Source organism: Lathamus discolor, chromosome 5 (assembly GCF_037157495.1).
Source record: "Lathamus discolor isolate bLatDis1 chromosome 5, bLatDis1.hap1, whole genome shotgun sequence".
In the NCBI taxonomy this organism is placed as follows: Eukaryota; Metazoa; Chordata; class Aves; order Psittaciformes; family Psittacidae; genus Lathamus; species Lathamus discolor.
In genome coordinates, this window is record NC_088888.1 from 27,379,882 (window position 1) to 27,396,118 (window position 16,237).

Genomic DNA, 16,237 nt, shown 5'->3' on the forward strand with positions numbered 1-16,237 from the left:
TAATTTATTCTTTAAGTTGGTTTTGTTCTGTCTAGTTATTCTTTAGGGATTTAAAATGTGCAGTTTTACTGTTCATATATACGGAAGTTTATACTTGATTGAAGGCTTTTTTTTAATAGTGTGAAAAATTCTAACTCTGCCATCTATAAAAATTGGTATAATTTACATTCAGTGTTGTCTTCTGTTTTTGGTGTTCTCTGTGGTTGTGTGGGCTCTGGGGATCAGCTTTATGCCACTACAGTCGTTGGCAGGTATTCAAGTCTTAAAATAATTGCCCATCTGTGTAACATTCAGTGAAAAATTAACCATTCAGAAGGAGTTGCTGTGACAAAATGTGAAGTCTGATTTGACAACATGTAAAATAACAGAGGGAAGTGAGAGGTAACATAATACACAGTCTATCAAGTAAGGTTGTTCATGCATCTCTGAATTCATGATTCACGGAAATGGCAAATTCAAGAATCAGAGCCAGAAAGGCCATGCAGAATTTGAAGAAAACTGAACATCTAAGAAAGATGTAATCAAATATTTCCTAGCAGAAAGAACCATACAGGGAGGAATAGGGAGGGTGGAGTGGAGGAAGGGGAGCAGGGCTAGAGGGGAAAGAAAAAGTAGTGTTTGAGAAGAATAGTGAGAGAAAAAATGTGCTTGCTATCTGTGGGGCTGTCAAAGTTGTGTGAGAGTCAGCTTTTTGATGAACAACTGTTGTTTCTGATCAGTGATTAAGGGAAGATAATAATTAAAAAATGCTTTTTTTCTGGTTTCTTTACTCCCTTAACTCATTGATGGTTGTAAATATGCTGGTAAGGTTTCTTCTGAAAATGCATGCCTGAATGTTACCTGTTTGCTCTGCTCCATTCATGATAAACTGAAAAAACACCCACTAACTTGTCCCTGGTGGGGCATGAAATGCATGAGGAAAACCAAAAATCCCAAAGAATTTCCCTTATTAGCTAAAAAGTAGCTTTGCCTGTTTAGTGATTTGTAAATTTACGTATTTTTACTAAATAACAAATCTCTGAGTTTCAAACCTGTTGCATTAGGTAAAGAGGGTGACATGACAAAAAGAGCAAATGGTGGAGGAATACTTGACTATGTCTTACAGATGGGTCACCAGAGCTCTGGTAAGCAGAAAGTAAAAGAAAACACAGCTCCTCTTCAAAGCATCATTGCATTCAGGTGCTTTCATCAGTTTGTCAGTTCCAATGGTAGCTTAAATACCTTGGCTCTGTGCATGATTTGGAACAGCAGCACATAGTGAATAAGTAGTGTATTAGTTTGAATGTTGCTACCTTATTTTCTTATTTCCATGGCCAGGAAGGTATGTTGTGGACAATTCTTATTCGTTACTGTGTCGTGCATAGTAAACCATCTGAGGTGTTGCACAAGTTTGACAGTAAAAGCCAATCAAACTTGTGAGTCGGTCTGTCGTTAACCAGGAATGATGTTTGACTGAGCAACTTAGGCATTCTCTTTCTGGCTAGAAGCAGTAAGCATTCTCACAGTGATTATAACCCCAAGAAGCTGAGCTTAATATCAAACTTGCTTGCATTCATTTTGCAGAATTATTTTGAGAGTATATGCTGTATTTGTGTTGTTACTTATCTCTCCAGAACAAGAGTGATGTTTCTCAGAAATTGCGGTTCATGTCACCATCTATGCAAATTACAAAAATGGATTATTTTAAGAGGTCTACAGTAGCAAAGGTGTCATTGCAATACTGTCATTGCCGTGTTAATCATGTTAACTGGATCAGCTGTTGTTTGAGATATGTTGAATGTATGCTTGCAGTAAAAAATGCCATTTTTAACTTGTTGTGGTTTAAACCCAACCACAAACCTCGTTCACTCACTCCCCCTACTTCTTGCCCTCCCCCTGCTCCTGGAGGGATAGAGAGGAGAATCGAAAAGAATGCAACTCCCACGGGTTGAGATAAGAACAGTTTAGTAACTAAGGTATAACACAAATCACTACTGCTACCACCAATGATAATAATGATAAAGGAAATAACAAGGGAAGAGAATACAACACCTCAATACCAGCCGACCAATAACTCGTCCCACTCCCCCCAGCCAAGCACTGACCGATACCTCATCCAACCCTGCAGTCCTCGCCCTTCTGGGTAACTCCCCGTTACATCCTGGGCATGACGTGCTGTGGTATGGAATACCTCTTTGGCTAGCTTGGGTCAGTTGTCCTGTCTCTGCTTCCTCCCAGCTTTCCCTCCTCCCTGGCAGAGCATGAGGCTCAGAAAGTCCTTGGCCAGACCAAACATTTGAGCAGCAACTAAAAGCATCGGTGTTATCAGCACTGTTCCCAGCCAAAAAATCAAAACACAGCACTGCATTAGCTACTAAGGAGAAAAATGACTGCTACAGCTGAACCCAGGGCACTTATTAAAGGTGCAAAGAGTATCAGGCTTTTTTTAAAAAAAGCCACATTCCAATTTGCCAGAATATGACCTAACTAGAGCTGTGCCATCCCCCCACTGAAAAGTGCCCATGAGCTTCCTTTTACTTGTACAAACAAAATCAATAAATCAGCAAGAAGTTTTTGCTTTAGAACAAAGGGAGAATAATGTAAGTCCTTGGATGTTGGATTATATAATGCCACTGACAAGCCCTAACACCAAATAAAGCCTCTTGTAACATTGTGTTATGCTCTGAGCAATGAACCTGCTAATTTAGCTATAAAACTGCTTTTTTTTTCTGATATATTTATCTTCGGTACAGATAAGGTGAAGAAACAAATGTTCCATTTCATCACTAAAAGAGTACAAGTCAGCATATTTCTCTGCCTCATGAACTTCAGATGGGGACTTCTGTGGGTGATCCCTCCAAGGAGAAATTTCAGTTCAGAAAGGTTAATGGGGTGCTCCCCTCTCTCATAATTCATGAATCCAGTTGGTGCCAGGTTTCTCATGTGATCAGGGTAAACATGAACCGTCTCTGGCCTTGCACTCTTACTGCCTTCCAGAACTATTGCGGGTGCTGTGGTAGGTCTGGCGCTCAGGCACCATGTCAGTCTAAGGTGAGAGCTGGCATACTGTGGGCAGCATGTGCCATGGTGAAAGCAAAGTGGTGCTGCCACTGTCTCCAGTTTCTGCAGCAGGAGAGGCTGCAACTTGGGGCTGGTACTTAGCATCTCCATCCAACAGGTCCAGGGTTGGCATCTGACCCTGTGCTTGTCTTTCTGGGCTTTGTGCAGCTCTCCTGCAGGGGAAGGGTTTTGTCCCTTTCACAGCTGGTGTATTTATAGGTGTTGAATAACTCGAGATATAGTATTTTGCTAATATTGATTAAATCTTGGATCACCTAGGTGTCAGCATAGAAAAGCTTTTACTTTTCATTGTCCATCAGAAAGGACCATGAGAAAACATTACAGGTCATAGTTGGGTTATTAAAGAAAAATGAACGATATAAAAGGTATAGGATTAAGGAAAAGAAAAAAAAAAAAGCCTTGCAAAGAGCTTAATATAAATGTTGTGATGAAATAATAAAAAACGCTATGGAAGTAGCTCAGTAGCATAATTCCTACATGAAATTGTTCCATGATAGTGAAATAAAATAATGCCAATAGAAAAAATATGGGAGAGCCCATAGGGAGTAGGAACAGAGATTGTGGAATTTTTGAGATGACTTTTTAGGGAAATTGCAAGAACTGTTGAGAGAGTAAACTGTTTTTGTGAAATTGTAATCCATCTGGGTATGTTCATGGTTCCAGCTGAGCAAGAAGTCATAGTGGTTTCGTGTGATAAATACCAACTCACTGTAAAATCCCATTTTCTTGATGGTGTTAATTTATTTCTTCTGTTGAGGGAAAAGATAGACATAAATCTATGTAGCTTTATTTCTGAAAAAGAGAGAGGTAAGGGTGGAGAATAAATAGAAATATTTTCAGTGCCTTAAATTGCTGAAAAGTCACCATTTGTCAGGAGCGATAATTAGTGTCTTAACTACATAGCAGTACATGAACTACATTAGTCTAAATGTTAGACACAAAATGCATATTTTCATTTATATATTTAACTGAAGTTGATTAATTTTTCTCTGCTGTAGCATGCCTATAAAATGCTTTTTGCAAAAAGTGTTATTTTCAACATATTTATAGTCCAGCATGCATCAGAGGACTGGATCAAGTCGTTAAACCTAAAAGAATTAGGTTTAAATTAATGTTAAGGGATAAATAGGGTATTTTGCAGATCCTAGCTTTTAAATGTGTATCAATCCCAAATTAGTTACCTTTACCAAGGCAATTTCTTTTTCTCGTGGGTTAACAAAATAGGAAAACATCTGACTTATTGGATAAAAAAACCACACCTTTAGCAACCAAATGTTGAGTATGTTAGTGTGAACTAATCATTTTGCAGTATACAGTTTAGTTTTCGTTAGTACATTGGGCACATAAGGTCTGTGATAAAGCAAAACACTGCTGCTTACAGGTGCTTTGCTTGTGGAGCCTCTGAAGTGTTTATTGCTGATCTATATATTAATGTCTTTTAAACTTGGTTTGTTACATCAGCAAATGAATGTTGGGAAGAACAGCTTCTGGCTTGTCCCCCATTCATACCTGGAGCTGTTGCAAAACTTTGTGTGTGGCTTGATCTGCTCCTGTTGAGGCATACATGTAACTTGGCACTCCTGCTGCCCTCCTGTGCTGCCCACACTGCCCCAGGGCTATGAGCACCTGAGGCACACAGGGTGATCATGGGGGACCATTGCAGTTGTCATCTCTGTAAACAGAAATCCTGGTCACACCCAAATCCCATTCAGCAAGTGCTTTTACTTATCAATGTTATTTAAGCAAAGCACTAAACAAAAAAGATCTCTTCTCAGTTCTGCCTGCTTTTCCTGTTCCCTACTGGGGTCTGCTCCTCACCCTCTGCATTTGTCACACCCCGCTGAGCTCTGTCACACCTGGGCACTGAGCTCTTGTGCCCTTCCTGACTGAGAAATGTGGCCTGATTCTTGGCTTCTGAGATGACAAAGGAACAGGCAGCTCCTTTCACCCACATTGCTGTTTGAGGGAACAGAGAAGGGAGATGGAGGTACTAACTTGGTCCATGTCATGTGGGAGATAATGTGAAATACAGATCAAGGTGCAAAATGGCAAGGTGTCATAAAGTTGTCAAGCATATGAGTGTGGCAAGTTAGGACTGTGGTCAAGGTGTTTTTACTGAGCAACTCTGAAGCATACCAAAGTGAACTGTGAATACATTTTTTTTAGTTGGCCAAATTCTCAACTGGTACAAAGTCACAGTGAATTCTACATGACATGTAGAGGAGTGAGAAAAAAAACCTTAAGGTTTTGAAGGAGTTATGCAGACAATTAGATTTGAATGTCTGAAATATGGAGTTCCTCTTTTGTTTGATCTTGGCTTTCCTTCTAATGCAGCAGGTCCTACTTATCTTTGAAGTTTGTGTGAAAAACTGTAGCTTGCTTTTTTTTTCTTTATAAAAGCAAACCATTAATAAAAATATAAAATAACAAAACTATACCTGTTTGCTTTTTAAGACTTTGGTTCGCTCTTTGGTAGTTTTATAGTGCTCAAATGAGATTAGTGATACATTTGGCTCATCATTCATTTTTTCATCTCTCCTCCTGGACTGCTTAAGAGTCCTGAGTGTGGACAAACACTGCAAGATGCTAGATAATGCACAAATTTAAAAGAAAATAAATCAGTTCTTTGCAGGCAAGCAGTTCAGACCTGTGTCTCACTTGCATCAAATAAGCTCTTAGGATATTAATATTGTTAATGATAATTTTTAATTGCCTGCTAATATTTGGAGATGTGTAAATGCCAGGAGAGCTGCAGGTGGGGAAGAATAAATAATATGCCGTTGGAAAATGTTTAATTACAGTACAAAATTGAGACAGCAACCCTTTTTTTTTCTGTGTGCAGGGAGGAGTGCAATTGGTAGCAGCCGATATAATTCATGATAGGTCAAGTCATATGTGAAGAAAAAGCTTTCATTTGTAAACATTGTCAAGCCCAGGGGGAAGCAATTACTGATGAGAAACAACTCTTACCTGTCAGTCTCATCATGGATTGTTTTTTGGTTTTAAGTAAGGACTGCTGTTTTTTCCCCAGAAACGAACAAAAGTGACATGCAACATAATGTAGATTGAAGAGGAAATTCAGCTGCCATCTTCATGAGTAAATTAGTGCTCATTAAATGGACTTAGGTCTCCAAACATATTTCTTGCAAAGACAAGAGTTAGATTTTGTTTCTGATAGCAGCTCTGAGTTGCTACAGCTTCTAAGTATTACTAGACTGCTAAACGCCTTTGAAAGCCTTGGCACCTCCAAGGTATGACTGTCTCATTTTCTTGTGCTGTGTGCATGTGTAGTAGTTTGCCCTATGCCTACACCAGTCTCATGTTAAGATCTCTCTCCAGCTGTCCTAGCTGTGGTGGCTGACTATTTCTGAGGAGTAAAACCCCGCATCTATCTGTCCTTACCCATCTGCTTATGGGGTGAAGCCTTATCACCTGCTCACTCCTTCCTTGCTCCTCTGAGGGACTCACTCCAAGTCACAGTCCTGCCTCAGGGGAGGAGACAGAGTCTGGTAGGGCTGGCTACAGGACAAGAAGATATTTGCTAACTTGTTTTGGGGATGAATAACTTGTAGAATTATGTTTCAGCTGGATTGTGTGCAATAGATGTGTTTCTGCTTGCCTTTTATGTTAGATGAAAGAATAAAAAGCATCTTTCCAAGATATTAGCGATACCTTGTGTCCTTTTCATAATTAATTTGTTACTAGTTTTCATCTCAGTAGAAGACTCTCCCACCACTTCAGAGTTTTTGTGACTCGAGTTTATGCATGTCTTTTACAAAGAACAACATAGATAAGATACATGTGGGGCTGTTCTGTGCAAGATTTTCTTTAGCATTTTGAAAAACATGCTAGAAGGCATTAGCTCCATTCTCATTTACAGGAAAGTTCTGCTGCAATTTGAACAGCTGGTAGACAAAGGTGTAGTTCCAATAGGCAAAATTAACATGACCTCATTACTAGGAACAAGAAGAAATAGCCAAACAATTTAGTGTGCAACCATTTGTTTAAAACCACTTTGTTGCCTTGCAACTTCAAGAGGCCGGTGGCATGCTAGTTAAAAAAAAAAAAAATATATATATATTTAGATATATTATAAAATATTATAAACATAAATATAAATATAAATATAAAATATTATAAAAAATATATATATTTATATATATATAAAATTAGTTCCAGGATAAATCACATACCCATATTTCAGAGGAAGCAGATAGAAACTGTTTTAAGGAGTGAAATTTATGGACAAGTGGCCTGTAATTTATGGGATTTTTATAGGCCATACAGAAGAAGAGCCAGCACAGCATTTGTAAAGAGAAGTAGTGCTTCAGAAATCAGTGGAATTCACTCATGGTCTCAGCAAGTATGTGGAGAAAGGGAAGTCTCTCAAAGAAACTAAATTCCCATGAAGTAAAAGAATAATCTATTGGTTGAAAGATAAAAAATAAATGGTGGATTAGTCAGCTTGGTTAAAGGAGAGGACATCAGTAAAGTCCAATACATTGTGCATGCTGCACAACATATAAATGTTACAGGAAAGATCTTGCATACTGTGGTGATTACTGGTAGATCAAATTCAGTGTAGAGAAATCTTGAATGATGCACAGGGGTGTGGTGGGGTGAAAATCAAAATCTCAAAAATGAGATATAAGAAGTTATTGGAAAATAAATGGAAAACAGCAAGGAACATAAATGCCAGTTTGTAGGTCAGTGGTGCTCTCGTTTGGACCCTTCTTCTCTCTTTATTCATAATGGTGTGGTCGATCTGAATTAGGTACCTAGAAGAATGGTTGAAATTATGGAGCGATTTCCATTCTGGAGAATTGCCAGTTTAGAACTCTCTAGGCTGAAAGAGTCAACTGTAAAGAAATATATTTTCAAGCAAGTGCCACAGATACTTTTTCTGGATTGAAAATATAGTTATTTAATGCGTCCCTTTAAACAAACACACACAAGCCCCCAGCTCTAAATAGTTTAAATATCATTTCAAAGTATATTTTCTGGAGAGTTGTGTAATTACTAAACAATTTAAGTTAGACTTCTGTGATCTGTAGTTCTTAATTATGGCTACATCTAATAGTTGTTACTCTTCTAGAATATGGCCCACTTGTTCTGCTGAGGGAGCTGCACAAATATAGTGTGTCTTTTAAGAGGATGAAAACCAGTATAAGCACAGACAGTGCTAAACTGAAGTCATTGTGTAGCTCTCAAGCCTTCAGTAGTTCTTGGAAGAATCAAAAATCCATCATGCTTCCTACATTTTTGCTGGTTTTGCATGAATTCCTGACCAGGGATAAAAAGCTGTTTACATTAAAATAGACCCTAGCAGAAAAATCTAGGAGCTGCTTTTGATAGACTTGCATGTGATTTTGGACTGCATGGAGCACAGGGTGCTGGTATGTGGGGAGAAGGGGAGGTGTGGAGGGTTCTCCTAAGCAAAGCACTTAAAATTCCTCATCTTCTCATACTTATGAACAAATCCAACTGCAATCTTCCATAATGGTCTAGGCAGAGGTAGGAAATAACAAAATGTGTAAGCTTTAAAATAAAATTATATTCTTCTACCTGTTTATCCTTCGTTTTGTTGCTGCCTAAGATAGTTGTTTTAGTGATGAGGAGAGAATGGGATCTTTAACGTTTACCAGTGAGTTCCAGCCTTTTTGGTTTGGGATCTTCAGTAAAAGTTTTTGAAATAATTCTGCTCCTTTTTCAATATGGTTGGAAACAGATCTTGCTAAAACCTAGTGAATAGGCTCTATCAGCTTTCTTTACTCCACATTCAATTTTTTGTTTTCCTCTCGCTTGCATAGCCTGTTCAGTATCTCAGATACTAATTGCTGTTTTGTATGTTGATAAGCACTCTGCCTCACATCTTCTGGTATTCAGCTACTACACATATGATAAACAAACATTGTAATGTCAGGCATACTGAAAAACCATTGCTGTTAATATCCAAACAAGTAATAGACCTGTAACCTCTCTGAAGGGAAAATATCTCGGTAACTACAGGAATAAAAACCTTCACTGTTTGGTGCTACCTTGTGAAATTTGCATTCAGATTGATAATTCAGGCTAATGGCTTCAGGTTCCCATGGGGCAGCTGAAACATATTTTGAAATGGCAGAAGAAAAGGATATAGTAAATAAACGCAATGAGCTGTCAAAAAATATTTCTACATCAAACAAGTCTCTGAACCATTTTGTGCTTCATAATCTGACCTTTTCTAGCTGCTCTGTATTTTGACTGAGGCAGATTATGAAATGAAACATGTTACCTATGAAATAAAAATATTATTATTCTAATTAAGAAAACATGTAGCAACTAAAACATAAGGTGTTCGAATATTATAGAGAGATTTCTAGTAATTTATAGTAGATTGGTGAAGGTAAAACACCCTTTGATTGCAGTTGCTAGGCAACCTTTCTCAGAGCAGATGTAGGTACCATTCCTGTTTGTTTAACACCAGCCGCACCAGAGTCTGTCAACAAAATATGGTACAGCAGCAGCAGGGAATAGCAAAGAAGAACAGTTTTAGTACCATGGGGCTAAAGTATCTTTCTCTTGCATCCTTCAGGCATGAATAATACATATAAGGTTACATGGAGAAAGCTTGACAAGTTCAAGAAAATAAGCTTGTATTAGTATGCTTTCACCTGTTGATCAGAGTGCACAGTAAATTAAAAGATGATTATTCCCACTCTGCAGATGTGGAAATGGGGCACAGAAAGGTTAGACTTTCCTACGAAAAGCTGCTACAGCTGCTTGTTAGTTGGTGACAGGTCTGAAAGCAGAGCCCAGGACTTAGTCAAATGTTCAGTGTGCTGTGTAAGCATTTGTAAGACATATTGGTCCTCAGAGTACTACAGTTGAACCAGCTAACATATGATGATTTTGTGGTATTTCTTTTACAGGAAGCATCATTCCTACTCAAAGGATGTTTAGAAAGAAAATAACCAGAGTGTTAAGAGAAATGTGATCTACGCTTCTGTCTGAACACTGGTGTAACATATGTTTTTGTCGTTTAAACGTAACTGCAAGAATGAAAGAATGCTTATGTTATTTACTTTTGCAATCAAAAATTAAGTATATTTTATTCCAGACAAAGAGCAAGAGACCAGTCTGTTTGGATAAGTCACTTGAAAATTCATGTTCAGGGTATTAAAATGTGGCTTTCCAGTATTACAAGGCCAAATAAATGCAAAAGTACATGTTTAGAATGAACTTTGCCCTTGGGAATGGTGAAAATAAAATGGGTTAGCTACTCTTTGCTGTAGCATGTGTTGTGATGGCTTCTGGCATGGGGGTGTGAGTGAGGCAAAGAGGGAAAAGATGATGGGGCTCATTATTCCACCCCCACCCCATTCATAATTATGTGAATTATTAAATCTGTAATTTAGAGACTATGAGGTTAAGTCACTGGAGTTAATACTAAGTACAAGGTAATAAGTTCTGTGATAGTCTTCGGTTTGCCTTCTTTTTTTCCCATAGGTTTTAAGCAGTTTGTTTTTTTTCTTAACCTCTGGTAAAAAAAAAAAAAAAAAAGAGGAGGGAGAATCTGCCTTTTCCTTCGGGGAGAGAATTTGGAAATAGGAGGTTCCCCTCTGCTGTTCTTCCTGCAGCTTTAAAGAAATAACGTTCTCTTCAAAGGAAATTAATGTGGATCTGCTGTTTTGAGCTTATGGTCTGTACCACAGCATGCATGCAGCTGTGGCTGCTGGTAAGAAAGCTGAGTGTCCCAGGAGTGAGATAGCTGGGGCATCCTTAGTTACGCTGAGAAGTGCCTATTTCTACAGCTGGGGAGGGAATGGGAGGACTGAGTGCTTGGGGAGAACTGGAGGCAAAGTCCCCACATAGTTCTAGCCACAAATATGCTGTTTTTGTTTTCCTGATTTATTGGTGTATGGCAAACTTTATTCTCAACTTTGCTCTTATTTGAGTAATTCATGTAATATAGCTGAGGGTACATGAGGTGACTGATAGTCTCACTACCACATAGACAAGCGATACGATGAGAGCTTTAGGGCTGTGGACAGCCCCATAAACAGGTCTGATCTGCTGCATTGGTGGAGATAGTGGGCAGTTTTCAGAACAGAAATCCAGTAGGCAGAGAAAGCACACATGCCCAGGTTTTGCAGCTTTTTAGAGCAGTGCATTTTCAAGTTTTTTAATAAAGATGTAAGCTCTAAACAAAATGGCTTTGCCAGGGAATTCAGATATTTCAAAGAAGAAATTCTGCCTGGTCATAGGTATTTTTAAGGCTTATATGGCTTCAGAGGAATGGATTTGACCTTTCAAATAAGTTTACGCAATAATACCATTTATAAACTCAGAAGAGAAATGTGTGCTAAGAAGGAATGAGGTTTCAGTACAGCTGCAACTTTGCAAACAGCAAATGTAATTTACTAAGAACCCACCTAAGGACCAGTGCACAGTGATGAGTAACTTGCCCATCAAGTGGTTCCTATGCTTTCATCAGAACTAACACTGCAGTTGTTCTATAAACATAAATACACAAATCTTTATGAAGCAGGCCTTGCAGTATGTTTCTGTTAATAACAGTCTTGAACTTGTTGTTTGTCCCACACAGGAGTTCTTTTAGTTTCTGCTGTGTAACATAATATCTTTCTTTTCTTTGTTTCCCATTAATTGGTTCATCAGGTGGGGGCTAAGAGTTGTACTAATTGGGAGCAATGTTCTCTATAATGAAGATAACGTACATTACTTTTATGTTGTATGTTTCTCTCTTTTTCCTCCCCAGAAGAAAGGCAAGCTACCTCTGATGTAGGACAGAGAAATTATTGTATTTTTTTTTGTTTTAATTAATAAAAATACATGTCTGTGTGTGTGTGTGTGTGTATACACACATGAAATTGATATTGAATATATTTCAGTCCTGAAGCTTAAGGGAGTAAGTTCATTATGTCTAAGAGGACTTCTCAGAGCTCAGTTTCTATCATCCCAACTGTTAAAACCTCATGAAATGATTAGTGTAGCCCCCTCAACAAAGATCCAGCAGATCTGAAGAATGCTTTAGTGTAGCATTGGTATAATGTAAACTAAACATTCATACTTCAGTTGCTTAGTATGAGTGGCAATAGCTTCCTTTTCAGTTTCATGGAGCAGTGCAGCACTCAAGGTGTATAACATCCTTTCCTTTATACATGTACTTTAAGAATAATGAGTATTGCACATGTGGATTATGGTCAGGGTACTTTGAAAAGAGAGTCAATAATTTCTAAGATGAATTCTTCTCTGGTGTTTCAAGTGTGTTGAAATGTGTAGGTGACTTCAGCTATGAGAAAAGGAAAGGAGTTCTGCAGACACTGGCTGTTTTCAGTACCTTGTTTCAGTTGAGAATCAGATAATAAATTAGAAAGACAGAAGCTAATCTTTTCCAGTCCATAAAATTCATTACTATTTGACAGCTATTGGAGGACTTGCATGAAATACATTAGAGGTCTCATTTCAGTTTCTAGAGCATAGATGTCTTTAAAGCTCCACAAACACTTCAGAAATAATGCTGTTGTAGCTCTTGTGTTTAAAAGAGAAGATCCACTTGTTGTGGATATGGGGAGGGAAGCTGAATAATTTTACTAAACCGGGAATGTCTTTTGTCTATTGAGCAGCATACGTGTTATTGTGGGATTTGAAGGAGAAGTGAGAAAGTGTCAAGGCAGCAGTTGTAATCATCCAGTTCAAAATAGAGCACAGGGAGTGGGGACTGCGGTTTAGGAATAATAATAGAAGATACTGAACTTAAATTTTGGACATTTGCTGTGCTAATACATTATGTCATGTGACAGGAGTGGGTGCATATATTTCTGTTCCTGAAATTGCTCATTTTTTGCTTGGCAGAACTAATATTTTTGAAATCATAAGTTTTGTCACTGTTAGCTTTGTTTCATTAGGCTTATTCTTAATGCAAAATATTTTTATCAGTCTGTGATGTTTCATGTTGAAAAAATCTGTAGTCATCTCCAGATTGCTTTTATTCAGTTCCCCAGACATTTAAAAAAAGCTGTTTGGGAACATTCTATTTTTTCTCCAGTTGCTGTAATTTTCATAAGCTTTGTTTAAAATTCAGAAACACTGGCCAGATCTTTGCCCATAAATTTATTACCATTGCACTACTGCGAAACAAGACATACCTAAAATTGCTTCCAAGTGCAAGTAAAATTTTCTTGGATTTTGCTCTGTGTGTGCCAAACCTGATAACGGATGGGAATAATGCATCCAGCTAGAACTGGGTGGTCAGTCCTCAGCAGTGTGAGCCATCCTTGTGTCGTTCAAGGTCCTGAATAATACATACTGTATTCTGCAATCAGAGTGACTTAAGACAAAGGTGATGGCAAATTGGTTTTAGAGGTATCTGCGTGTCTTAGAAGTGCTGTACTAAATACCTTGTCATGTTTGTTTTCCTGGCTCCTGAATATGTGACTGTAAAGCATCTCCTGTATCACTTCCTTCTCGTTTTAACTTTTCACTATTCTGATGCCAGGTCCTCCCTTTTGTTGTTTCTTCTGTTTGAAACTGTGTGTGAAAACACACTAGGCAGATACGACAGCACACCTGCTTGGTTTTGCTTTCTATTCAAAGCGGAAATGATCCCACTGACTTTCTAGTCATGTATTTCAACTTGCTATCTATTTTCAGAACCAGCCAATTTGTGTACTTGCCCTTGCTGTTCAATTGGGATTCCTTCTCCTGGAGCTGTGACTTATTTTCTTTTCATCGTGCTCCAATTTTATCTGCTTCTGAAACACTGACAGTAATACATGAATTTCATACGTCTCCTACTGAATAATGAAAACAGAAGACAGGAATACATTCATGCAAGATGAGGATGATAAATCAAAGAGTCCACAATACAGGCAAAAGGCGAATGTCTGGTTATTTGGTTATAACATGCACAATTGGTGTAGTTGACGCTGTTGAACACAATTAAAGACATTTAGAAAAAAGTACCCTTAGGTGACCTAAGGCCTGGCCAGATTATCTTCTTTGCGGTGACACACCTGCCTGAGAGGCTGCTAATCCCGTGCTAAGCAGGTAATGTTACTAGAGAAGAAAAATGAAAATTATAGGAAATAGTTACTAGCAAATTGCTCCCTAACCAGGATGTGTTGCTGGTAGAGTGTATTTGCTGGCCACAGTGAGAAGGCTGAACATTTCACATCCAAGCTTGGTATTAACAATAGTCTTGCAGCAGATTGCTCTGTGCTTAGGCCTTGCTGCTAAATGCTTTCAGACTCTACCTGGAAGTGCAGACAGCTGGAAACAAGGCTTGCTTTTATAACTTTTGGAAGTTAAAATGTTATATCATGCGAATTGATTTCTGTTTAAGCATGTAAGTAGGAATAAGGGTGAACTGTCACAGTAGGTTCAAATACCTTCAGCGTTAGTAGTGTGAGTTTGCTTGTCAGCTCCTGAATCACAGAATCACAGAATCACAGAATCCCAAGGGTTGGAAGGGACCTAAAAAGATCATCTAGTCCAACCCCCCTGCAAGAGCAGGGTAACCTACAGTACATCACACAGGAACTTGTCCAGGCGGGCCTTGAATATCTCCAGTGTAGGAGACTCCACAACCCCCCTGGGCAACCTGTTCCAGTGCTCTGTCACTCTTACAGTAAAGTTCTTCCTGATGTTAACGTGGAACTTCCTATGCTCTAGTTTACACCCATTGCCCCTTGTCCTATCACTGGATATCACTGAAAAAAGCCTAGCTCCATCATCCTGACACCTACCCTTTACATATTTGTAAACATTGATGAGGTCACCCCTCAGTCTCCTCTTCTCCAAGCTAAAGAGACCCAGCTCCCTCAGCCTCTCCTCATAAGGGAGATGTTCCACTCCCTTAATCATCTTTGTGGCTCTGCGCTGGACTCCTTCAAGCAATTCCCTGTCCTTGAACAGAGGGGCCCAGAACTGGACACAATATTCCAGATGCGGCCTCACCAAGGCTGAGTAGAAGGGGAGGAGAACCTCTCTTGACCTACTAACCACTCCCTTTCTAATGCACCCTAAGATGCCATTTGCCTTCTTGGCCACAAGAGCACATTGCTGGCTCATGGTCATCCTCCTATCCACCAGGACCCCCAGGTCCCTTTCCCCTTCACTACTTTCCAGCAGGTCAACCCCCAACCTGTACTGGTACATGGGGTTGTTCTTCCCCAGATGCAAGACTCTACACTTGCCCTTGTTAAATTTCATCAAGTTTCTCCCCGCCCAACTCTCCAGCCTGTCCAGGTCTCGCTGAATGGCAGCACAGTCCTCTGGTATGTCAGCCACTCCTCCCAGTTTTGTGTCATCAGCAAACTTGCTGAGGGTGCACTCAGTTCCCTCATCCAGGTCATTGATGAAAATATTAAACAGCACCGGTCCCAGCACCGACCCCTGAGGAACTCCACTAGTCACAGACCTCCAGCTAGATTCTGCGCCATTGACCACAACTCTCTGCCTTCTTCCTTTCTGAAAGTCATATCTTAAAATTTTTGAGTTAGATGGCATACTTGGCAGCAGCCAAATCTAAGCACTCAAACTGTCTTGCCTTGTGAGGTGACCAGAATCTTTTGATGAACTTTGTGGTTAAAATTAATTTTCATTACTCTTCTCTAGACCAGCATAAAACTCAATATTTGTCTTGTTCTGGCAGGTTTACTCTGCAAACTAGTCAACATCACTGCCAGAGAAGCAATGATGTTCTCCATACAGAATGTATCTGGAACATGCAGTGATTGTCCAAAGGTGTGGAACAGGCAGCTTATTGTGTCACCAGCCTCTTTCTCATTTTCTAGCAACCATTTTTTTTAGAAAGCCCATGGACTCCTGGAATACAGGTGGGTTTTGTCATGGTTGAAAATTGCTGATGCTCTTTTTGACTCTTGCCCTTCTTAGCATCAGAGGCTAAACATATTTTTTTTCAAGAAAAGTAATCTGCTAACTTTGTGATTTGCTTACATTTTTAGAATGCACTAAATACATACTAAATATAAAACAATCTTGATTTGCCACCAGTGTTAACTCATATTTGTTAGAGGGAATGACAAATATACTCATCTAAGAAATGCTGAAGTAAGGATTCAGTGAAGCCAGGACCTAAATTGCTTTTGTGTACTACAGTGGATAAAAATCTAGGAAAAGAATTGAGTATTGATTTTCCTAATCTGTTTTGTGT

The 16,237-nt window shown here is 39.0% G+C and overlaps 1 protein-coding gene across 5 annotated transcripts in view; it reads left to right on the top strand.

Annotated features, from left to right (window-relative positions):
• SMYD3 (SET and MYND domain containing 3) overlaps nt 1-16,237 on the top strand; it is a 409,224-nt gene that overhangs the window by 137,014 nt on the left and 255,973 nt on the right. The window lies entirely within an intron of this gene.